Genomic DNA, 24,596 nt, shown 5'->3' on the forward strand with positions numbered 1-24,596 from the left:
TTTTTAAAAAGTAACCTCTAACCCCCTTCCTTGCTCAAAATTCCTTCCCCAATTCCTTCCCTAGCAAGAATTGTTGCTTGGGCATTGTTGAGGTATCCTCAGTGCCTCCTGTTGGGTTGTTTCTTGAATTCAGTGTGACTCAGAACGATCTTTCTCTATTGGCTTTAATAAGGCTTAAAATCTCTTGCACCACAGGCTGGATAAAACAGTGTCCATGTGGGCCAATGTCAGAGACAGCAGGGGAGAAGAATGAGAGAGGAAGAATCAAGGCAGAGGAGAAAGAGAAGGAATGGAGAGGAGGGAGAAAAGAAAGGACAGAAAGAGTAGAATGCTGCCAGCAATAGGCTCAGGTCCCACTTGTGCTTTGCCCACAGCAGCTAACCTCCTGCGCAAGGTAACTTTCAATTTGATTTGCTGGTTCTGTCATGTTTCTCAACAATGTAATGTTGAGTCTGTCTCTTCAGTAGGGTTTTCTAAGGCCAATACTCACAGAGGAGAGCTTCAGGAATGGTGGTTTGTTGAAGAACCTAGACTGAATAAACTTGCATAACAAGGCAAGAGCCACCATTCAGTGTGGTTCTGATGCCCCATGACTGCTCTGAGGATTACCCTCCCTTGGAAAGTGAGCTGAGTTTGCAAGACTTGTAATGGCTCTGAAACAGTTTTTGGCAGGATTTTATCTAGGAATAGTTCTAGATTCTTAACCACATCTTCTAATGGGATTATGGATGTTCTGTGAACTCCCTGAAATGCTACATGAAGTGTTGTATCTCCTCACCTGAACTTTTAGAAGGAGAGAACTTTCATCAGATTCTTAAAGAGTACATAATTACATTTCTCCCCTGATCTATATGAGATCTCATTTTATTTATTTTTTATAATTCATTTGATGGGGGTGGGGGTGTACACAAGCAGGGGGATTAGCAGGCAGAGAGAGAAGGAGAAGCAGACTCCCTGCTGAGCAGGGAGCCTGATGTGGGGCTCAATCCCAGGACTCTGGGATCATGACCTGGGCAGAGGCTCAAACCACTGACCTACCCAGGCACCCCTCAATCTGTATGAGATCTTAAATATCCAGTTAAAAACCCATTTCTGGAAATTAGAGAAATTTCATAATATAGTTGAATTTATTCACTTGCTTGATTCATACTATTGATTCATTCTATTATTGCACCATTTAAATAATTATTTTTTAAAAAGATTTTATTTATTTATTTGACAGAGATCACAAGTAGGCAGGCGGGGGTTGGGGGTTGGGAAACAGGCTCCCTGCTGTGCAGAGAGCCCGATGCAGGGCTCATCCCAGGACCCTAAGATCATGACCTGAGCTGAAAGCAGAGGCTTAACCTGCTGAGCCACCCAGGCACCCCCATTTAAATAATTATTAACAGTTAAGTGAAAGGCATTAAAAGTGCCTGTATGTATATTGGGCAATTTGGGTGGTTTGTTTGTTGGTTTGTTTGTTTGTTTAAAGATTTTATTTATTTGACAGACAAAGATCACAAGTAGGCAGAGAGGCAGGAAGAGAGAGAGAGGGGAAAGCAGGCTGCCCGCCGAGCAAAAAGCTCCATGCAGGGCTCCATCCTAGGACCCCAAGATCATGACCTGAGCTGAAGGTAGAGGCTCAACCCACTGAGCCACCCAGGTGCCCCCAATTTGGATGTTTTTAAATGTATATAAGATGAGGCTGAGAAGTTAGAAGTGTGTCTGTTATCATCTGGTTCCTTTGTTAACGAGAAGCTGCTTTGAAACAGGTTGAATTTTAGGTTTTGATTTTCCATTGTGGAATTTTACAACATTCTGAATAAGCTCCCTGTGACTTTATGACAGCCAGGCCCTTCAAGGTTTCCGTTGATATTAATGAAACCTGAACCCAGTGTTAAAAGTGTAAGTGAAGGGGCGCCTTGGTGGCTCTGTCGCTTAAGCTTCTGCCTTCGGCTCAGATCAAGATCCCAGAGTCCTGGGATCCAGTCCCATTGAGCTCCCTACTGAGTGGGGAGTCTTCCTCTCCTCTCCTGCTCCTCCTCCTGCTTAAGCTCTATCTCTATCTCTTCCTTTCTCTCAAATAAATAAAATCTTTAAAAGAAATATTTAGTGTATTATGTATTGGGTCTTACTATTTTTTTTTACTTCCATACACACTTAAAATCTGTAGTGTGAAAGTTTTTAATGATTCAACAAAAATTTAAAAGTCATAGAACACTTGTGTTCTTTTCTCTCAATTTGTAAAAAGATTTTATTTACTTACTTACTTACTTATTTATTTATTTATTTAAATTAACATGTAATGTATTATTTGTTTCAGGGGTAGAGGTCTGTGATTCACCAGTCTTACACGATTCACAGTGCTCACCATAGTACACAGTGCCCATCACCCAACCACCCCATCAGTTCCACTCCCCTCCACTCCAGCAGCCCTCACCTGAGATTGAGTCTTTTAATGTTTGTCTCCCTCTCTGGTTTCATCTTGTTTCATTTTTCCCTCCCTTACCCTATGATCCTCTGTCTTGTTTCTCAAATTCCTCATATCAGTGAGATCATATGATAATTGTCTTTCTATGATTGACTTATTTCGCTTAGCGTAATACCTCCTAGTTCCATCCACATCATTGCAAGTAGTAAAATTTCATTTTTTGAATGCTGCATTGTATTCCATTTTGTGTGTATGTATGTAGTGTGTGTATGTGTGTGTGTGTATACACACTGGGACTGGATCCTAGGACTCTGTGACTCTGTATACACACACACACACACACACACATATTTCACATCTTTATCCATTCATTTACTGATGGACATCTGGGTTCTTTCCATAGTTTGGCTATTGTGGACATTGCTGCTATAAACATTGGGGTGCACATGCTACTTTGGATCACTACATTTGTATCTTTCGGGTAAATACCCAATAGTACAGTTGCTAGGTCATAGGGTAGCTCTATTTTCAACTTCTTGAGGAATCCCCATACTGTTTTCCAGAGTGATTATACCAGCTTTCATTCCCACCAACAGTGTAGGAAGGTTCCCCTTTCTCCACATCCTCTCCAACATCTGTCATTTCCTGACTTGTTAATTTTAGCCATTCTGACTGGCATGAGGTGGTATCTCATTGTGGTTTTCATTTGTATTTCCCTGATACCGTGATGTTGAGCATTTTTTCATATGTCTATTGGCCATTTGTATGTCTTCTTTGGAGAAATGTCTGCTCATGTCTTCTGCCCATTTCTTGTTTGGGATATTTGTTCCTTGGGTGTTGACTTTGATGTATTTTTTGGATACTAGCCCTTTATCTGATACATTGTTTGCAAATATTTTCACCCATTCTGTCAGGTTTTTTTGTTTTGTTTTGTTGACTGTTTCCTTTGCTGCACAAAAGCTTTTAATCTTGATGAAGTCCCAATAGTTGTTTTACCCTTACTTCTCTTGCCTTTGGTGATGTTTCTAGGAAGAAGTTGCTGTGGCTGAGGTCGGAGAGGTTGTTGCCTGTGTTCTCCTCAAGGATTTTGATGGATTTGTATCTCACATTGAGGTCTTTCCTCCATTTTGAGTCTGTTTTTGTGTGTGGTAGAAAGAAATGGTCCAGTTTTATTCTTCTGCATGTGGCTGTCCAATTTTCCCAACACCATTTGTTGAAGAGACTCTTTTTCCATTGGACATTCTTTCCTGCTTTGTCGAAGATTAGTTGAGGGCCCATTTATGGGCTCTCTGTTCTGTTCCATTGGTCTGTGTGTCTTTTTGTGACAGTACCATATTGTCATGATGATTACAGCTTTGTAATAGAGCTTGAAGCCCATAACTGTGATGCCACCAGCTTTGGTTTTCTTTTTCAACAGTCCTCTGGCTATTTGGGGTCTTTTCTGGTTCCATACAAATTTTAGGATTATTTGTTCCATTTCTTTGAAAAAAGTTGATGGTATTTTGATAGAGATTTCATTAAAGGTGTAGATTGCTCTAGGTAGCATAGACATTTTCCCAATATTTGTTCTTCCAATCCATGAGCATGGAACATTTTTCCATTTCTTTGTGTCTTCCTCAGTTTCTTTCATGAGTACTTTAGAGTGTTCTGAGTATAGATTCTTTGCGCCTTTGGTTAGGTTTATTCCTAGGTATCTCATGGTTTGGGGTGCAGTTGTTAATGGGATCGACTCCTTAATTTCTCTTTCTTCTGCCTTGTTGTTGGTGTATAGAAATGCAACTAATTTCTGTGCATTGATTTTATATCCTGATACTTCACTGAATTCCTGTATGAGTTCTAGCACTTTTGGGGTGGAATCTTTTGGGTTTTCCACATAAAGTATCATCTCATCTGCAAAGAGTGAGAGTTTGTCTTCTTTGCTGATTCAGATGCCTTTTATTCCTTTTTGTTGTCTGACTGCTGAAACTAGGACTTCTAGTACCATGTTGAATAGCAGTAGCGATAGTGGACAGCCCTGCCGTGTTCCTGACCTGAGGGGGAAAGCTCTCAGTTTTTCCCCATTGAGAATGATATTTGGGTTTTTGATAATGGGTTTTTCCTAGATGGCTTTGATGATGTTGAGGTATGTACCCTCTATCCCTATACTGTGAAGAGTTTTGATCAAGAAAGGATGCTGTACTTTGTCAAATGTTTTTTCTGCAAAAGATTTTATTTTATTTGACAGAGAGAGAGCACAAGCAGGGAGCAGCAGCAGGAGAGGGAGAAGCAGACTCCCCGCTGAGCAGGGAGCCTGATGTGGGACTCAATCCCAGGACCCTGGAATCACGACCTGAGCTGAAAGCAGATTTTTAACCAGCTGAGCCACCTAGGAGCCCTTTTCTCTTGATTTTTACAGTTGCACTTTTTATAGTCGTTGTTATGGTCTTGTACTACTGTGTAAAGCAAAGACTGCCTGTATGTCTAAATGCTTAATAGGACTTAGAAGCCTGGTTCCTCATCCGTTTGCTGGTTCCTCATCTTCCTCAAGATGAGTGTGAGAATTTTTTTTTTTAATGCTTACCGTCCATTTACTCTGTGTCAGACATTGTTCCAAGTGCTTTATAAATACGAAGTCATTCATCCTCACAACCATCCTGAGCTAAGTAAGATGATCCCTATTTTACAGATGAGGAAATGGGAAGAGTGATAAGTAGGGCACCCAGCTTGTTTACTGCAGAGTTAGGATTAAAGTCCATGTAGTCTCTCCCTGGAGCCCAAAACTTGGTTTTCAAGTTTTTATTTACATTCCAGTTAGGTTAACATACAATGTAACATTAGTTGCAGGTGTAGAATCTAGTGATTCATCACTTATATACAACACCCAGTGCAGAGCCCATGCTCTCAGTCGTGCCATTTTAATACCTATTATGGGATTTATTGGGTCTCTTCATTCAGGGATTTTTCAATTCTAAACTATTTATGTTCATTTGTAAGCTATTCAGAATGACTTCCTTTAAAGGAGTAAGCTTTTCAGACCTTTGAATACCACACCTGGAAAGGTCCTTTCAAATTCTTTCCTTGCAGATTGATTTTCCTGTTCAGTAGAACATTCTAATGGGCCGCACAGACAGGTTGGTTGAACAGACACCTTTGAGCAGTGGTATAGGAATGTAGAAAAGTCCTAGAACGTCATAGGGGATGCTTAGATGTCCTCTGTGCCGGGAATACCTCCCCCGCCCCCACTCCCAAACACGCATACACATACACATGGCCCTCAAGTGCCATGTTCCTTCAAAAGCCATCTCAAGTATTTGGGGCTCTGGGCATTTGTTTGCAAGCAGTCTCTACTCTTCACTCACTGGGCATCCCACATGGGTCCTGGTACCAAACAGGACCTGTGGAAGTACCAAACTGTGCTCTGTGGAACCACAGGTATCCTAACACCTTCACTTACTGCCCCATAATCTCAGGATGAGGAAATGCCAGTCCTACCTCCAGAGTCCCAGTGCAGGGCAAAGGCTTCTGGGGACACTGCAGAGCCTGGGTGTCCTGGTGCCTTGAGTTCAGGACACACTCTGGGCCCTGCAGTACCAGGAGGGGTTCCCAGATGTCCTGGTACAGCCTTGACCCTCTGCAGGGTGGGGAAGCAGCCCCCAGGCTTGCAGGAGTACCACCTGGCCGGGCCAGATCCTACCAAATCCTGCCTTGCAGTATGGGGGCAACCTGTCTAGGGGACCCTTCCACTCTGGGTCTGTGGGCCAGGTGTCAAGCCTGCCCTTCCTTTCCTTCTCGTCACTAGACCTGGTGTGCTCCTCTTGTCCCCACTCACAGAGAAATGTGACCCGGCTATCTTGGTTCTCCCTATAAGTCCCTTACAGAATAAAATGAGGCATTCAACCTTAAAAGTTCTCTCCCTCCTTTTGTTACTTCTTCTAGGAGGGGAGTTCTCCAAGGCGAAAGATTTGTGTCTTTCTCCTTCAAGACTATATCCCATTCCCAGAACAGTGTCCTGGACTTTACTTTGTAAACGCTCACTACAAGCCTGTTGCCTGAGTTTGCAGTCTCCACATTCATTCAGGTTGTACTCCTTGGTGCAATCTCCCTGAGACCCTTCTTCTCAGACCTTCTCTTTCAGTCTATCCTGTGCACTGTTGCCAGACTGCTTTTCAGTTCAGTTTTCATGACATCAGTTCCTTGCTAAGCCTCTCCTTGCTTCTAGTTGATTGCAAGGCTTCCAAATTCATCCTCATTCAGACTTATTTTTTGGCTTTCTGCACCAACATTCTGACTCCTCACTGATCCACAGACATCCTACCTTGGAGCTCTTCCTCATGCCTTCCCTATCTCCCCAACTTAGCTGGTTCTGCCCTACAGGCCTCACAGGAAAGATTTGCTTCCTCCTCTCCCATCTCTGAGCCATCTCTTACCTGGTATAAAAACCCCTCCCTCCTTTCTTTGACTTTAGTTCTGGGACACTCTTGCTTTTGACTGCCAAGTCACTCTATAGCTGAAGAGTCATTGTTTCATTAGACAAGCATTTATTAAAGATATTGTCGGAGCAAGATGCTATATTCAGAGATGAGAGGCATAAGACAATTTTCAAGAAGGTGGTGTTAATCCAGGGACTGGTGGGCGGATGGCAAGTCTCTAGGATGACAGGCAGAGTTGCCCATGAACTGCTGCATCAAGGAAACACAGCTGGAAAGAAACTCTGAGATCTCCCAATAGTACAGTTTTCTCTCTTGAAAAATGTTCCAACCACCTGAGGTCCAGGGAAGTAAAGATCCACTCATCAGTGGTCCCTTACAAGTGGAAAAAGTTTACCCACATGCACATTCTAGGGTATGATTTCCATGATGCCTTCCTACTGGGGTCATGACACTGCAGATTCTTGTCATTCTTTCCAGCAAGCTTCCAAGTGAGTCTCTGGGAATTTCTTGTTCTGGAGAAGGAGAGATAACAAGAACCAACCAGGGTACACCTGGAGGGATAAACATTGTGTGGTTGGCCTGGACTCCCCTTTAGGGACTACAGGCAAGACCTGAGCCACTGGCACTCCAAACACAAAAGGAAGACTTATTGACATTGTGTTAAAGGCAAGGGTCCCTCTTGAATAATTTCATAGCTGTCAAAACCCACATTTCACATGAGCATGCAGATCCAAAGCTCTTGGACATCAGGCGGGACTAGGGCTTTCTTCCTCATCTTTGAGGTTCCATGACTTCAGTGCATGTTTGTGGAAATACTCTTTCCTTTGCAAGAGCTTACTGGCCAACTACCAGTAGGCCTGGCTGCTCTGTTACCTTAGCTTTCCTCTTTGCCCATCTGAGGGTACCCTCTTGTCCCTCAGATACCTAATCCATTGTCTTCCCAATGGGCTATATCTGATATCTCCTCCCAAGGCAATGTTTTAAAACATAGCTAGCAGAGATCCCTGGCAAAACCTTCTATATCTTGACATTAAAAGCTTTTCAGGCCACTAGACAGGGTGTGGGTATTGTGGAACCAGAGACCCACCATGGGCCGTTCAGTTTTACGAGACCCAACATGTTGTCTGGTCTCTGAGGGAACAGGTAGCAGAGTTTTTCAACCTAATCTTGGCTTTTAACCTGAAGAGGGAAAAAGCAGAAGTGACACATATCACAGAAAGGTTTGAAGAGGGGGCCTGAGTTCAAGTCTCAGTGGCTGACCAGCTCATGAGCTTGTTTGCTTCCCAAGCCTCCCTGAGCCCTGGCTGAGGAAACCAATTCTCTCTACCTTAGGACATGGAGAAAAGGGTTAAAGCAAAACCTCCAGAGCCAGCACCAGTGGTGTTGGCTGGTGGTCCTCAGGCTCAGACTCTCTGTGGCACATGGGATTGTGGGACTCCAGGACTCTGGGAGCAACTATGCCATGTCCCCAAGTGGGATTGCCTAAGATAGCCCTGATGCCACCAGCTGGAGAGGCCCAGAGAGAGAACCTCTTTCTTGTGGCAAGATCCAGAGCCCTCCCTCAGCCTTGGTATCCAAGATTTACTACACTGAGTTCCCAAGTGGCCCTGCTTTAGCTTACCTACCTGGATGTGATAAGTTCTTCTAAGGGCAATAACGAAGCTGGCTCCTGTACAGAACGTCCAGCTGCCTCTGCAGTGGGATGTCTTTTGTCATTACCACAGCGTAAGTTCCTCCAGGGCTAACAGTCACATCTCTGTCCTCTTTGTGGCTCCCATGGAGGCTACATGAGTGCCTTGTGCCTAGTAAGTGCTCAGTAAATGTCAGTGACATGAATGGTTAGCAGGTTAAACTTTGGGGTCTGGGTTATTAAAACATAATGAACTCACACACCCGCAAGGGAATGTTTTCCATATCCTATCTGTGCTTGCATATGTCAAGTTTCAGCAATGCAGTGGCCCACAGCCCACAGTCAGATAACAGCGGCTGGCCTTTCCTTGTGAGCTTATCTGTTGTTGAGCAAACTAGGCCACACAGATGGCCTAGAGCAGGGCCAGTCTCTGACAAGGGAGCCACTGGCTGACCCCAAGTGCTCACATTACTTAACCCCTCTGGTCCTCCTTTCCTTATCTCTAAAACAGGGATTTGGCCATATGACCTTTTCTATTTCTGTGTCTGATCCCCAGAATTCTTACCCTTTATCTTAGCTTCCCCTCCTGGTTCTCTCTTCATCTTCCTTGATTCTTTTTCCTTGTGTATCATTGCCTTAGGCCAGCCAGGGGTGCCCAAAGGCCCAGGTATCCAGAACAAAACTGGAATATCTGGGAAGCTGGGGTGCTGTAGCTCTTCTCATTCTCCTTAAATCCCCAGGCCCATTATGAGAACCAAATGAAAGAACTTACAGAACTTCAGTCTGGGAAACACACTCAAGAATCAATATGCAGTGTTTTTGAATACAGTTCTGAGTTCTGGACCCCCTAAGGCCCATTCACCGACTTCAAATTAACAACCTCTGGGGCCAGTTCCTTTTTCCACTTTCCACCTCAGTTTCCCAATATCCCAGAGACCCTTTCCACATCAAAACCACCTTCACTGACCAGTAGAGTGTGATTTTCAGATTGTAAGTGAGTGGAATTTCCTTTGGGAATTTTACATTTCTCCTGGACCCTAAATCTACAGGTGAAACCTTAATGATAAGGTGGTAGATGAAGCAGCCAGTGGAACTAGTGAGAAAAAATTAACAGGAGAATGTCTGATAACACTGAAATCCCAGCTGTGGCCTACCTCTCACTGACACTGTCTCTCATTGACACTGTCCAAGTAACCCTTGGTAGGCATCAAGGCTCAGAAGTTCTGTGGACTTCTGCCATGGAAGGTCCTATCTCATGGGAAAACACACATGCAGGCAGACTATTGTGCTCACTCCCCAAGTTTCATATCTACAACATCTTATGCACTAGGCTCTAGGAATATAGCAATGAACAAAATGAGGTCCGTGCCCTCAAGGAGTTAATTTGGACAATACAGAGCCACCTGTATTACCATTCTTGTAAGTCAAATTACAAGTTTAACCACAGGCATCCTTAGGAAGATAAGAGAAACAGATTATCGTGGGAAGGTTGGCTATGGTTTAGTGAGCAGACTTTGAAGGAGGAGCATTATTTTCAAAATATCAAATTGAAGGAAAGGCATTGCAGCTTAAGAGAATGAGAAAAGAATTGATAGGGGAAACTCAAAGCTGTTCCTGCATCCCTCCCCATGCCATTAGTTTTCCTGTGTTCAAATGGATGCCCATCACTGATTATGTTCACTGCTACAGCTCTGCCTCAGTTTCTTCATCAGAAAAAAAGGAGAAATAGAGTTTCTTGATGTGGTAACTATAAAGAGAGAGACCTTATTAGTGTCTCTACCACGTGGGAAGAGTTCAATAAATGTTATTGTTATTAGTCTCCAGTGTCCAGCAAAAACATAGACTATACGGGACAGTCCTAGAAATAGCTAGAAGCAGCAGTCTCTGGACTGGAGTGGTGTCCTGGGGGTCACCAAAGATGTCTGTGCTTTGGGGCAAGTCACTACACCTCCCTGCACCATAAGCCTCATTGGTAAGTGGTCTGGAGGTCAATAATTCTATGACCCTTTTGTCATGGAGCAATTGGGGATCATGTGAGAGAGGCTGAGGCGCCCTGAACAGAATTGCAGAGTTGCAGAATAATTGATGTTTGCCTCCAGTGCCCTTCCTCACCCAGACTTCCTTTTCTGAGTCATTTGCCCACATTTTATATCCACCCACTTTCTTCTCCTCAGTCATAAGAAATCATCTCACCAAAATAATTGGTCTCCAGGGGCTAATCTTTCAACTTGTTCTCCCTCCTAGGGATATTTTCATTTTAACAGGTGCCTGGAGCAGTTTTTTGGAGGGCACAAAAGAAATGTTTGGCACTCTCTCAGCTCTCTGGGAGCCTGTGGTCTAGTAGGAGAAGAGAACTAATAAGCATGACATGGTTGACAAGTACAAAGAGATATTAACACAGAGAAGTGGCCAAAGAAGGCTTTGCATGAATTGTGAAACTTGTTCTGGGCCTTGAAATGTGGTTGGAGTTTTAATGGGAAGAAGACAGGGTTTAGTAAGAGCTTGGAGGCAGGAATGAGTAGGGTGGTTGGGGATAATGAGACTGAAGCAGCTGGATCCATATTGAGAAGCATTACTATCTACTGGAGCTCTAAGCAGGGGTAGGGATGATGAAGGAGGGTACAGGAGAGGCAGGATTCTCTTAGCTGACCCCCTGGCTTCTAGCTTGTTCATGTACTCCTGTGCTAGGAAACTAGGGGAAGGTTTGAAGAAACAGAAAATTCAACTAGCTAAACTGCCTGTGTGGGTGCAGGCATCCTCAGAACCAATTTGTGAGCCTTGCAAAAATGTTTTAAATTCACATCTAATTTCACTTACGGCTCATTGTCAACAAGCACTGTATTTGATCATCCATTTGTTCCACCACGCATGGCTTCAAATGACCTTTTACGGCTTCCCAAATCAAGTCTCTCATTGGTGAAGGAAGAATTGGCCCCTTGATATATGTGTAGGAGAATTCAGGCAATCCCAACTCAGTTCTGGCAAATTCTTGGCTAATATTTCTTTGGTGGTTGTCTCTCCTCTGTTCTCAGTATTTTTGCTTCCTAGAATACCAGCTAGACAAATATTGAGCCTTATGGATCCATTCTTCAGGTTTCTTACCTGCTCTTTTTATATTTTCCATCTCTTTTACCTCTTTGTGCTGCATTCTGAGATCATTCCATGATTGGAACCCCCAGGTCTTCAACTGTTATTTGGCTTTCAGTCTATCCATTCAGATTTCCAGTTCAAAAATCAAACTATTAATGTCCATTTTATATTAATTTCTTTATGGATGGCAGTATCTGCTGATATCTCTGAGGTGGTTATTAATTCAGTGTATTATATAGGGCCCTGTTTTCATTGACCAGTAAGTCTTGTTTCCTCAGGTGCAAACTCTTCTGTTTACAGTTTGTGACTTCCTATGGTGTTGGCATTCATCAGATTTTGGTGAGTCTTAATTACATGCTCATTTTTGTGGCTGAAATTCCCCGTAAGGCATCTGGCTGCTTCTGTTTGTCCACCTTTTTGGGGAGGAAGAGCAGAGACAGGAGGTTCTGGTGCAGTTTGTATTCCAATCTGTTTACAGGAAGAGTGAGAAAGAGGTGAAACGTGCCACTAGTCAGAATATCTTAGAGTTAGGCTTCTGGGCTTGGGTGTACCCTGCACCTCCTGCTCCAGCCCTCTGTGCCAATAGCTCCTTTGGGAAGAGTCCCTACATCAGCTACTGCTTGATAAGGGGGAAAGACATATTCAGGAACTCCTGAAGCCCATTCCTCAACCTGCTTGTTGCCCCTAGTTTCCTCCTACTCTCATGAATCTACTTTCTCCACACAGGGAGTCCCATTCAGTTTTGTATTTCCTTTGTAGGGATACTCTTCAGTGTGTATGTTGATTTGTTTCCTCTACCAGGTCAATCCTGTCAGGTTTTATATTTTCAGAATTCCTGGCCCAAGGAGAGCTCCCTTCTTGTTTTAGAGTTCAGTTGTAGCTTTTAAAAATATCTTTTTCTATCAATTCTAGAGATTTGGGGTGACAAAGAAAGGCTGTAATGTGTACTTCACCTACCGTCTTGAACCAGGAGTTTACTCAGGAGATTACAAGTGTCACAGGCTTCTGAAAGCAATTCCAAAGAAGTGACTCTGGGGATGTGTTGGCTTCTATCATTGAAATGAGTGAGTAGGCTGCATAGGAGTGTCATCTGCTTGGTCCTATAATGTCTGATGTAATAGTTACTCATCAGTCCTGTGGCTCTGAGGCCTGACCCTGTGGCAATAAGGCAGCGTTGTTGATTTCCGAGGTGCTCTAGACTTCATCCACAGAGGGTCCAGAGTTGGATATGGTAAACAGAGGAGGCAGCGGGGGATAAAGAACAAACAGTGATGTACTCAGGAGACCCAGGAGAGCAAATATAGGTCAGATATGGAGGTCTGTGACCCAGCTGGAGGGAGAACAAACAAGCAGAAATGCACACACATAAAAATGGCTTCTCCCAGAGTGGGTGGAATAGTGAACATGGGAGATTTTGGCCAGGCAGGAGAATTCTAATAAAACGATCAACATTTCTCTAATGCAGGGTAAACTTGGAAAAAGGGAGTGGGTGAATCCTTCATAAGTGTTAGAAACAGTCTGCACAAGGCCCTGAATGATCTGTGACCAGTTGGAACTTGAAAGTGAGACAATCAGCATTGTTACAGTTTTTATGACATTCTGTGTTGTCATAATGGGGAATAATTTACTTTACAGCCCCATACTGTGTGACTTGAGGCAAGTTACTAAACGCATCTGAGCCTTCAGTTTCCTTCCCAGTAAAATGGAGATAATAGAGTCTTCTTTGCCTTGAGATAACTTAGATGAAATATCTACATACACGGTGATAGAGTACAAATGGCAAGCAGGATTTTGCCTGATACTTCTTCTCTCTTGGGAGTTCAGAAGCAAAGCAAAAATGAATGAGAGAGAGAGTCCCTTGAAAGAGAGAAACCCTCAGGTAAGCATTCCAGGGATCCCTGCAAGGCTCTGAAATGCCACAACCAGCGAACCAGACATGTTCTCTCAAGGTGTCTACTCCTTCAGCAAGGGCCTTCTGTTCTAGGTACTACATCAGGTGATGGGCACCTGAGGAACATGGTTGACAGGCCCTGTCCCTAGAGCTCATGACCTAGTAGTGAAGGCAGGCCTTGAACTGGTAAGCATAACATTGAGACAAGGTTTATCAGAGAGAGCATGCATGGTCCTATAGGAGTATGTAACAGAAAACCCCTTCCAGATTCCCCAGATGAGGTCAGGTGCCTACTCAAATTCAATCTGAAAGATAGTATTTTCCAGGAGAAGGAATGGCAAAGGGGTGACTTATTCCAGAGAGAGGGAACAGTGTGTATAAAGGCTCTGGTGGTTAAGAAGAAAATGCTCTTACCAAAAGTAGGAAAACTTCTTTCCAAATTATGCAGACACTATTCCAGTAATTGGAGGCAGATCTTATTTGTGTGGAGGGTCTCTGGAACAGCTGGGCTGTAAGTTCTTACATGGTTTCCTGACTCATTGGGGGAGTGAAATGGGGGACGGCCCCATGTGCAGGTGCACTCGCCTGAATTGATTGCCACTGAATTGATTGCCACCATTTCTCATTAAAGTCACTATTGACCTGGGCACAATGAGGGATCCCTGTCTCCCATAAAAACTCAGTTAAAGTAACTCAGAGGAATCTTTACTCAACAGAATATTTTGAGAAGAAATTTCATTTTCAGTTTGTTTTGCTCACAAGTGAATGGGGAGGGAGGCTTTCCGGTGTTTCCACTCCTCAGGAAAAGTTTGGAAGCCTTTAACCCCATGTTTGGCTGAGACAAAAGTTGTGGCTTGCCTGCTATTGATCCCAAGTTCTACATGGGAGCTGCTAATAAGGGTCCTAAGAAATCAGCCAAGGGGTACAGAGGAAAACTCCCCTTTGCTTGGATATGACGTAGGCAGAGAGTACGTCTGGAAAGCATCCTGAAGGTGACAGGCTCTGTAATGATGGATGAGTAAGGTGTTTGCCAAAGAGCTCTTTCCACACTCCTGCCAGTGCTATAAGAAGCAGTCCTTTCCTCACATGATGGGAACCATCCTGAAAATTATTGCCCCAAAAAGAATGAAGTGGCCCAAATAGTTCAGCCAAATCCTGAGTATTATTCCCTCGATTTATGGGAGCCCTAATTTTGCTCATATAGAACCAGACATTCAGAGTTAATATCTTTCCACCAAGAGATACTTAATGGGTAAGGCAGTATACCTATATCACTGTGGCAGAATGCAAAGTAGGCATTCCTGAAAGAAATGTTTCTGTACAGCTTATCAAAAAAAAGCACTGAGCCTAGAGATAATGCCCTCTGTCCGCTGCCCCCACTCTAGGGATCTCAAAATGGAAAAAAAATAAAGATAAAATCTGCTGCCAGCTTAGCTGTACAATCTTTAGGTCTTACAAAAACTGCACAGAACCTATATTTATGAAGCTCCCATTTCTGTGAAAATCAAGACAGAAGCCACTGGTTATTTAGCCCAGTTCTTGGACCTGAGAATTTGGAAATTTGGCATTTATAGGAGAGGAAGATATTTACTTTGGATATTTACCCATAAGTCCAGCAGGTGAGGAGTGGGCATGACAGCCCTGCATATATCATTCTGGGCTCACCTCTAAAAATTCTGATCAAGTAAAGGCCTGGCTTTGACCTATGTGGTAAATCCCCAATATACCATTTAATAAACGGGTAACCTTGGTTGGGCAAGTTACTTAACCTCTCTGAGCCTCGGATTCCATAGCCTTGTAATGGAAGTAGCACCTACCTTCTAGAGTGGTTGTTGAGGATTTTAGAGCTCATTTACTTAAAGCACCTAGTACAATGGCTAATGCATATTCATTCCCCAATAAGTGATAGCCAGCCTTAATGGTAAAATAAATACCTGTCAAAAGACAATGATGTTAAGAAGAAGAAAAATATTCAACTAAGAGCTATGTTTTGAGAAAAGATGTATAGTCAGACAGCTTGGCATTGGAGGTGAGGGTAGAGTGAGGGGTATATATCAGTAGAGAGAGACTCTTGGACTGGTTTGCCCAAAACACTCCCAATGATGCCTATTGTCCCTGCACCATTAATAGTATTCCCTTTACTCTCAAAAATGTTCCAGTTCAGTAATAAATTTTATAATCACCTTAATTATATGTGATTCTTCAGTGTGCTTCCAGAAGCAGTCACCCCCTTCCTTCTGCCTGCAGCATCACACTACAGTGACTGCAGCTATCAGTAATTATAATGGTTACATTTTATTGAACACCAAGCTTTACCTTGCTATATCCAAGCCTCACAATAAGTCCCATAAAGATTTTACTCTCATATCCATTTACATATGTGGCTTAGAGAGATGAAGTAGCTTGCCTAAGAGTTTAGATTTCACAAAGCATAGAACTTGGGGCTGGATGGAATAGCAAGCTTCTGTGTGGCCTTCAGTCTAGAGAAGGGCAGAGCAGGTAGTGATTCTGTGAGGGTGAGGAGAGCCGCTCTGGAAATTTCCCTTGCCAGTAGAGCTGGTCTCCCATGACCTTCAGGGTCTGAACCACAAACACCTCTGGGAAGGGTGCAGAACTCAAAGGAATGTTGGCTCTTGGGTTGGTGACCAATAGGAGCTTTGCCTCCATGCCAGAGTGGAAGGAATTCCAAACAGGCCCTAGCTTCTTGGACACTGTGCTCTAGTGCCTGAGCCCAGGGCACTGAGGTCAGTCTCAAACAGCACCCTTCTCATTGCAATATTTTCTTCCAAATACTATCCCAAAGTGCTAAACCATACAAAAACAGCAGCAACATGAGGATCAAACCGTCTTTCCCTTTTGTGGTATCTTTTAGACTATAACTCTCAATCCTACTTGTGGATCACAACAGACATTTTGTGCCTACACATATATATATATATATATATATATATATCAGTAAACGTAAAAATAATAATAGCTAACACTTATTGAGCACTTACTGTGCACCAGGCACTGTGCAAAGCGCCTTGTAGGTAATATTCTCACTTAATCCTTATACGAACTCTAGGAGTTAGGCACTAATACTGAAGTCCAGAAACTAGCAACAGCTGTCCAAGGTCACCGAGCTACTGAGCGGTAGAACCAGACTCAGATCCTGGCAGTGTAGCTCAGAAGCATACTTTGATCCTCTCTACTGTTTCTTGCTTTCTTCTCTCTCCTCTGCTCTGTACTGGTAGCTAATGTTACATAAGCTACCTACTTCCAAAGGACCAGAAGCTCCTTGAGCAGGCACTAAGTAGGACTCTAGAGCCCTGCCAGAGGATGGAACTAAGTTTGTCCTTATAGCTAGGATTGTGTGCTTTCCAAATCACTGCTTCTTCTCCACAAAGCTTTCCTGATCTCCCCAGTCCCCTCTCCCACGTGTCTTCCTTTATTGCCCATGACCAGGGTCAGCACTTGTGAGCTTCTCTTCTCATCACTTCTTGTGACATTTCTAACATGCCTTTATGCCAGTGTAACCCAGGTGCTTTTAAGCATGTGGCTTGACTTCCAGGTTAGATTGTAAACTATCATGCCTCTCTCTCCAGTCACTTCCCAGCAATACCCCTGTCAGTCTCTACAGCACACTTGTATGATCTAGAAAAGTCCACATCTGGGAGGAAAACTTTGGAAAAGGCTCCCTTTCAGTGGACCTTGGACTGGATTCCAGTTCCTCCTGCTCCTGCACTTCTTTCCCACCGCCCTCTTTGTGTCTAGCAGAAGGGCTAAGAAAGAACTGCTCAGTACCTATCTATGTATTGGCGGCCTGGAATTCTAAGGTAGGCTCTGTTGAAATTGTTGCAAATACTTACAAAAAACAAAGAGGACTATAAGAGTGGTTTTCTCTTTAAAATGTAAGTCTGATTTATCCAATTAGAAGAATTCAAATCGAAAAAACTAAGGCAGGGGGTCATCCATCTTGATGGATGTCCAAGGAACCAAAGTGGGCCACAGCAAATGCTGCTGACGACAAATTTGACAAAAGCTTGAGAAAGTGGGAAAGTCTTAGGATGCTTTGAGTTTAACTAACTTCCACCTCCAGCCCCTACCATGATTTACAAGCTGTGGCAGTTTAGGAAAATCACAAAAGCTCTCTCCTAGCCCCAGATTGTACATCTGTAAAATGGAGCTAATGATTCCTGCCCTCTCACCATCCAGAGGATGATGTAATCACTAGAGGAGATTGTGAATCTCTAGTACAAGCACCCAGAGAATTATGCTAGGCAGAGTTAGGGCTTAGCATTGCTATCCCCTGTAACATCTGTCAAATTATCAAGTAGTCAAAGCAAGAAAGGAAGGAAGGAAGGAAGGAGGAAGGAAGCAATGAAGGAAGAAAGAAAGAAAAAGAAAGAAAGAAAGAAAGAAAAAGAAAAGAAATTGCATGAAAAATAATGGTGAATGCATTGCACAGGATCAGATTCTGGCAAATGCTTAAGTTTAGGAATAACTGGAGATAGCTGGAAACATTTTGGCTATGTGCAAGAAAAGATGGTATAAGGAAATTACCCAGAGAGAGACCACATTGTGTTCTTCAGTTTCAAGGGAGATTTTTAGGGGTGAATTGGGCACTGCACCTAGCTTCTTTTGGTTCTAAGATGACCAGCTCTTTTGCCAAGGGAAACTTCATACGGCTTTCTTGTAGAGTTGCCATGGGTAAGGAGGCGGGGTGGGTGGCATTGTTCTTAGGGCTGGAGAAACCAGCAGTGGTAGAACAGTTCTCAAATGGAAGAATGCTAAACCCTGGAACTAGCCCTATTAATACGTTTAAAAATGAGTCAAAAGAGGGAGCAGATTGGAAAGCTCTCTAGAGGTAGAGGGAAATGCCAGACAGATGGGGAGAAACTATAGGAAGCCAGTAGGAGTGGGCTGAGAAGAGGCTGAGGATTTTCAATGTGGGCAAAGATAGGTGATGCATTTTGCAGGAAAAAAAAATGACCCAAATTATGCTTATGACTCATTGACTTTTCTAGAACTCTGAACTCCAACTAAGTGCAAGGCATGGTATTAAGCCAGGCAGGTAGGGAGGACTAAAAGGATACCGTCTGTGCTGTTAAGGAGGTTTTGATACAGCTAGAGAGAAAGGCATGAATACAAATAAAAATAACAAGGCTTTCTGTGATAAACTCCACAGGAAAGGAGTATGCAAATTATGACATTGGAATAGCAAAGGATTGACTCTGATCACAGAAGAGGATGGAAGTCAGGAACTATCTCACAAGGAAGAAGTCTTTCTGGTGTTGTGGGATCATTAGGACTCTGTGGAAACTAGATGTCAAAGTGCTCTTGGCAATGGTATAGGACACTAACTCGGGTATATTCTGAGCATTTTCATGGAAGGCATTGGTCCTAAAGGACTACTGAAGCCTTGGTGAATGTTCAGAAATTTTAGGAGAAGCATTAACTATGAGGAAATCTGTTTAAGTCAACCCAGAGCATATATGAGTTAAACCATGTGATAATATGCATCCAGTGTAACTAAAAACGTCTGGCCCCTTTGCTACATTGCCAAAGCACACACACACAAAGCTCACAAAGAGGTTGATCTGAACCAGCTGAGCTGGAGAGCAGTTACCAGGAGTTTTCAGGATACAAGCATCATTTAGAAGCTCAGAGATAGGGGCACCTGGGTGGCTCAGTGGGTTAAAGCCCTGCCTTCGGCTCAGGTCATGTTCCCAGGGTCCCGGGATGGGAGCCCTGAATCAGGCTTTCTACTCAGCAAGGAGCCTGCTTCGTCCTCTCTCTCTGCCTGGCTCTCTGCCTGCTGTCAAATAAATGAATTAAAAAAGAAGAAGAAGAAGAAGAAGAAGAAGCTCGGAGATGGCCTCTTAGGCTATTCTAGAGTTAAGAGCTTGTTGACTCTGAAACAAAAGTAAGAAGCAGGCAGCCAGGATCAGCCAAGACCTTTGTATAAATCTTGTCAAAGAAATGAGTAATTAGCATTATTAACATATCCCTTCAGAACTTTTGATATAAGAAAAGAGATATCCTTGCTTCTCTTATTAATTTTTTTGGGGGGGGGGCAAGTGTTCCAGTTTGAACTAGCCAGTTCATCACAGATGGCACAAATGCCTTGATAGAGTCAACTGTAAGAGCACTTGTGTTATATATGTGGTAATGAGAAGGAGTCCTTCTCCCTGGGGTAACCAAGGAGGGCTTCAGAGAGCTCACCAGGGAGCAATAGGATTCCAAAGAGGGAAGCGTGGGGCAGGTCTTTCCAGGGAGAGAGAACATCATGGCTGTGAAGGCTTGCTGAAGTGGGTGATGGGCAAAGTACTGAAGTCTTCTGATTCCGGGCAATCTCTTCCTGCCCACCATCCCACCCCCATATTCAATTGCCCTTTTATCTCTGCAAGTCTTGCCTCTCCCCTGCCTCTCTCTTCTCAATGCCGCCTGTGAGCTAAGGCTCTTGCCAGCCCTCCTTCGGAAGAGAGTCACACAAATGCCCCTGCCCCCTTCTCTCCTTCCACCAATTCTTTCTCCTTCTTGCTGACAGCTTTTCAAAATGCAGCACTCACCATGTCACTCCTTGGTTTAAAAGCTTGAAGACCTCCCCCACTCCTCAGTGCTAGGTTTACTTTTATTAATACAAGATTCCCCCACTCTTGGCAAAAGAACACATCTGGACTCCCTGTTCTTTAGTAAAGAAAAGATAGCTGTAGGCCGAATCTGGAAAACAGACTACGGTGACAAGTCCTAACTGTTCGACCATCCCAAGAAGGCAGAGGTATGCTTTCTCCTTTGGCAGGCAGAGCAGGGGCCCATTGAGTAGCCATTAGCAGGGAAGCTCGGTCCCTGAGCTGGCCCCAGTGGATCACAGAAGTGGTAAAAGCAAAAAAGGCATTGCCCACCCTCAGAGAGCTTACAGTTCTAGTAAGGGAGACCCACAAACAATATACAGATAATCACTCAACTCAGTACTTAGCTGCAATTCTGGGATAGAAAAGGTGAGGATTCAGGAAAGATTAAACCAGGTTGGATATGGTATTTGAGGCCTTGGGAGAACCTGAAATTGCCTAGCAACACTGTGCTATGAATGAGAGAAGCTCCCAAAGAACTAAAAAATTCAGAATTTGGGGAGAGGAAGAATAGGCAAAAGATCCCAAGAAACGCCAGTCAGAAGGTATAAGGAAGAAATAGCATTTATCACCAAAGACAAGAAGAGAGAGTGTTTCAAGGAGCAGGATATGGTCAACTGTATCGAATGTTGCAGGGAGGTCAAGTCAGATGAAGACAAAGTTTATATTGATAAAGCAAGGAAGCTACAGTGACCTCAGCAAGAGCACTTTCTGCCAAGTGGTGAGGTAGGAAGCCAGACTGGAAAGGGGAAGAGGAGACAGAGTGGAGACAATGCCCGTGTATAACTGTTAAAAAAAAATTAAAAAGCTTGGCTCTAGATGGAGGGGAGAGAGATTAGGTGAGAATTTGAGGGATGTGTTCAGTTAAGGGAAGTTTTGTTTGCTTGGCTTTGTTTGTAATGGAGGATTCTAGCATATGTTTAAGTGAAATCCAGGTATGAGGCAGAGATTGAATATTTGGGTGGGAAAAGGGAGCGAATATCCTGATGGAGCAGGGCTTTCTTTAAGCAGGAGGAGATAAGATTTTGGCTGGAGGGGAGACCTGCGCTCTGTTGTCATATAGGTATGAGGAGAGGACAGGTACAAACACAACTGACCAGTGTTTTCTGCCAGGCCTCTTCTCTGGGAATAAACGGGTTTGGAAGCATGAAGCTCCAAGAAGAGGAAATGAAATTGTGATTGTGAATGTGGCTTGAGAGCTTCTAGAAAAGTGCAGTAGTACTGCTGGCCAGTGCCAAGGGCCCCGACAAGCCTGGAGAACTCAATGAAGTGAGATTTATGACAAAATGTCCAGGCAGGTCATTTTCTTCAGTAAGGCTCATCTGCTTAGCACAAGCATGGATTGTTCTGCAGGTCTTGGCCAGGCAAGGACTTTTGGAAAGAGCATGATGCACTCAGTAATCTGTTTAGGACACTCTGGGAAGAATTATTGCCTCTAAGGAAGATATAAAGGACGAAAAGACAGAAGGAGGGTCACGGACAGAGAAGGTGGAGGGACCACTGGCATGGAGATCTCACAGTGAAGGCACCTGAGAGAACAAGCTGGAAGAGGTGGCAAGAGAATGAGATTTCAGGGGAGATACACATTGGAATGATGCTAAGATCCCAGCTGTGCCCAAGGGGGTGGCTGAGAAGGAGGGAGATTGTCACAGAAGGAACGAGTGTCAGGTAACACAGCAACCAGGGTGTTCTTGCTTCCATCAGTCACAAGGACACTTAGCTGTTTTGGATGATGGGGTTGAGGGAAAGATGTGTAGAAGGAGACTAAAGGCTTCTGTGACTAGGGGAGACAGACAGATGCTGTGAAACCTCAAGCAGGCTTCATCTCTTTAGAAAGAAAAAGGGAATAATTGTCCAGAGGCAGCACTCAGGAAGGCACCAACATGGGACATTGGAAACCTAATGGTGCACACACATCCTTTACTTGAGCAGACAGATGGGAAAACAGGGTCCTCAGGGGTCAGCCCGAGTATGGTGCAGAGACAGAGCTGGAAAGATTGCTGGGGAAGAAGAGGAGTTGGTGGAGCCTGGGGAAACAGGGAATGGGAGCTGGAGCCTCCAGCTGGAGGCAGGCAGAAAACACAGCAGTTCCAGGAACAGCAAAGTTTAGTGACAGCTCTGGCACACCGCTCAGTCAAGTCTTGCGTTACCTAATACCCTCCGTGCAACCTGTAGCAGCTCTGGATACATAGTAGAGGTCAAGATCACCCACATTATAATGGGCATGGCTCCCCAGATCGTGGTTTTGGAAGCCCATTTATGTCACTTCAGAGTGCACAGATGATAAATTATACCCAATGGGATGAAGGATTAGTCACCAACTTTACAAAATAACTCTATAAAAATAACGTAAGTAATCACTCCTGAGCCAATGAACAACTTTCTCTACATTAAATCCCTATTTTCCTCTCCCTTTCCAGTGTCATGTGCCCTACACTCTACCCAGCTATACCAAACTAGTCCTAACTTCCCAAGCACACCACCCCCATTTGGGTCTCTTGAGATCGTGTATGTGATGTTCCTCCATCTGGTCTAGTCCCTGGGGTGGGGGGCAGGCTAGCTAGTGCTACCGGATCACTCTTTATGCCCTCTCCTTATTAAGTCAGCGGAGGATTTTTCATTGTTTCAGGGAAGCAGAACACAGAAGGAAAAACATTTTCCTGGTTTTTGAATTTCAAAATCCAGGCCCTGTAGGGGTAGGCAAGGACTGGCCACATTCACAGCTTTGGGGAAAAGCACAACTTAAAGGAGCAAGGCTTCTCACCTCTGCCTTCCAGAGAGAGATGACATCTCCTCCTGGGGGAGGTAGAAGTGATGGAAAAGGAGAAGCTGATGCAGGAGCCAGACAGCCTGGAGGAGGAGGCTCTCTGCAGGAATTAGGGCACAGGACCATCTTCTGTCACATTTCCCTGCCTGAACTGAAGTTCCCATCTGTAACCCGCTCACCCTGCTTACCTACTCATCTTGTCTTACGTTGTGCTTTAAATTTGCTTTTGCTGCCATAATTTAAAATTTTGAATATCTCAAACTTTAAAATTCAGGTTTCAGGCCTCTGTTAAGGAAAAACTCAGGATATCTGACACACTGGACTCACATTCCTCTGTGGCCACAGCCTGTTGGTCCTTTCAATGGGGCAGGCAACCTCTTTTCCCCCCTAATTATTATACCCTCATCATTACCTGCCCGACCTTTGTAGCTCTCTGAACTTCACGTACCCTGATGGCCACCAGGCCAAGGTCAGTGACTATGACCGGGCTTGATAAACCTAGTTATAGCCTCAGAGACAAAGCAAATCTTAGTTTCCCCCAACACTAAGAAAGAGTCGGTTTCCTTTGTGCCAAGGTGCACTAAGCCTCTGTTCACTCTGAAAATCTGGCCCAATGTGCAGCCCAGACTCAGCTGAGGAAGACTTAGCTTTCTTCCTGGACAAAAACCTGCCAGATCCAACTCTCTCCTGCCAGGCTCAGAAGGGCAGAGATGACTCTGGATAATGTTCTCACATGTCACATTATGTGCGCAATGCTTTCCTCTCACTAAGGGGCGCTTGCATATTTGCCGACAGAGCGGCGAGTGTTGGCATATCCTAAGAGGTTAAACTATGTACCCAAGGTCTCCCAGCTAATCCGTGACCTCGGTAAAGACCCAGCCCGCCTCTCTTCCCTGCCAGTACCCTTGCAGATTATACTGCTTCATCCTGCCTCTGGGAAAGGCTGGGTTCGAGGCCCTTCCCTGACAGGCAGAAGGAAAAGCACCTCCCTCCTCACACAGGTGGAGGTGGATAAACTTCTGCCAGTTCCTTCTCTAACCCGTGGAGTCAAGGATTAGTCCAAAATTTCTAGCATGCCTTGACCCATTTAATGGAACCTTCCAAGTTTATTTTTACTTCTAAATCCATGAGTTTTAACAGGTTTTTAGGGCATATTTCCTAAAAAGAGCTCTTATCTGCTCTTGACCTTTAAAATAAGCATGACCTGGACCATGTGGAAAAAGCTGGAGGCAAACAACTGGCAAATCAAAGAGGTCCGGCCACTAATCTATGATGGGCTAGGCACGCGAAATTTCTCTAAGGTCTGGTCTTTTGTTGCGGCTGGGTCATTGTCTGACTAGGAGTATTCATTCTGGAAGGAAAGGCAAGGTATTGAAAGAGAGCCTGATGTATTTTACTACTCTCTCTGTGGACTTGGCTGTTGTCATGGTTACTTTCTTCAAAACAACAAATTGGGACTTTCACCCTTATTCCACACTAGAGAGGAAATCAAAGAACAGGGAGGACTGTAACCAGAAGAATCTAATGAGAGCAGGACTTGCCTTGCTTCTACCCTGATATACTTCCTACTCTGGAGAGCAAGTCTAACCTACATTCCAGACTCTCCATCATGGGCTTCAGTCTCTGTCACTCCTGGTCAGGGTGAATGGAGCCAAATCTTTCCCTTGACGGGCACTGGATGCTTTCTGGAGTAAAATCAGTCTAGCTCTTCTCCTTGTGGGAATCCATGGCTGGAGCCCCTGGGCAGGCAGGGTGGGGAAGGAGAGCACTGTTCCCACACAG

At 44.2% G+C, this 24,596-nt stretch overlaps 1 long non-coding RNA gene across 2 annotated transcripts in view; it reads left to right on the plus strand.

Moving 5' to 3' along the window:
* Positions 1-24,596, plus strand: part of LOC131836284 (uncharacterized) — a 204,195-nt gene that overhangs the window by 132,665 nt on the left and 46,934 nt on the right. The window lies entirely within an intron of this gene.

The sequence above is a fragment of the Mustela lutreola genome, chromosome 7 (assembly GCF_030435805.1).
Source record: "Mustela lutreola isolate mMusLut2 chromosome 7, mMusLut2.pri, whole genome shotgun sequence".
In the NCBI taxonomy this organism is placed as follows: Eukaryota; Metazoa; Chordata; class Mammalia; order Carnivora; family Mustelidae; genus Mustela; species Mustela lutreola.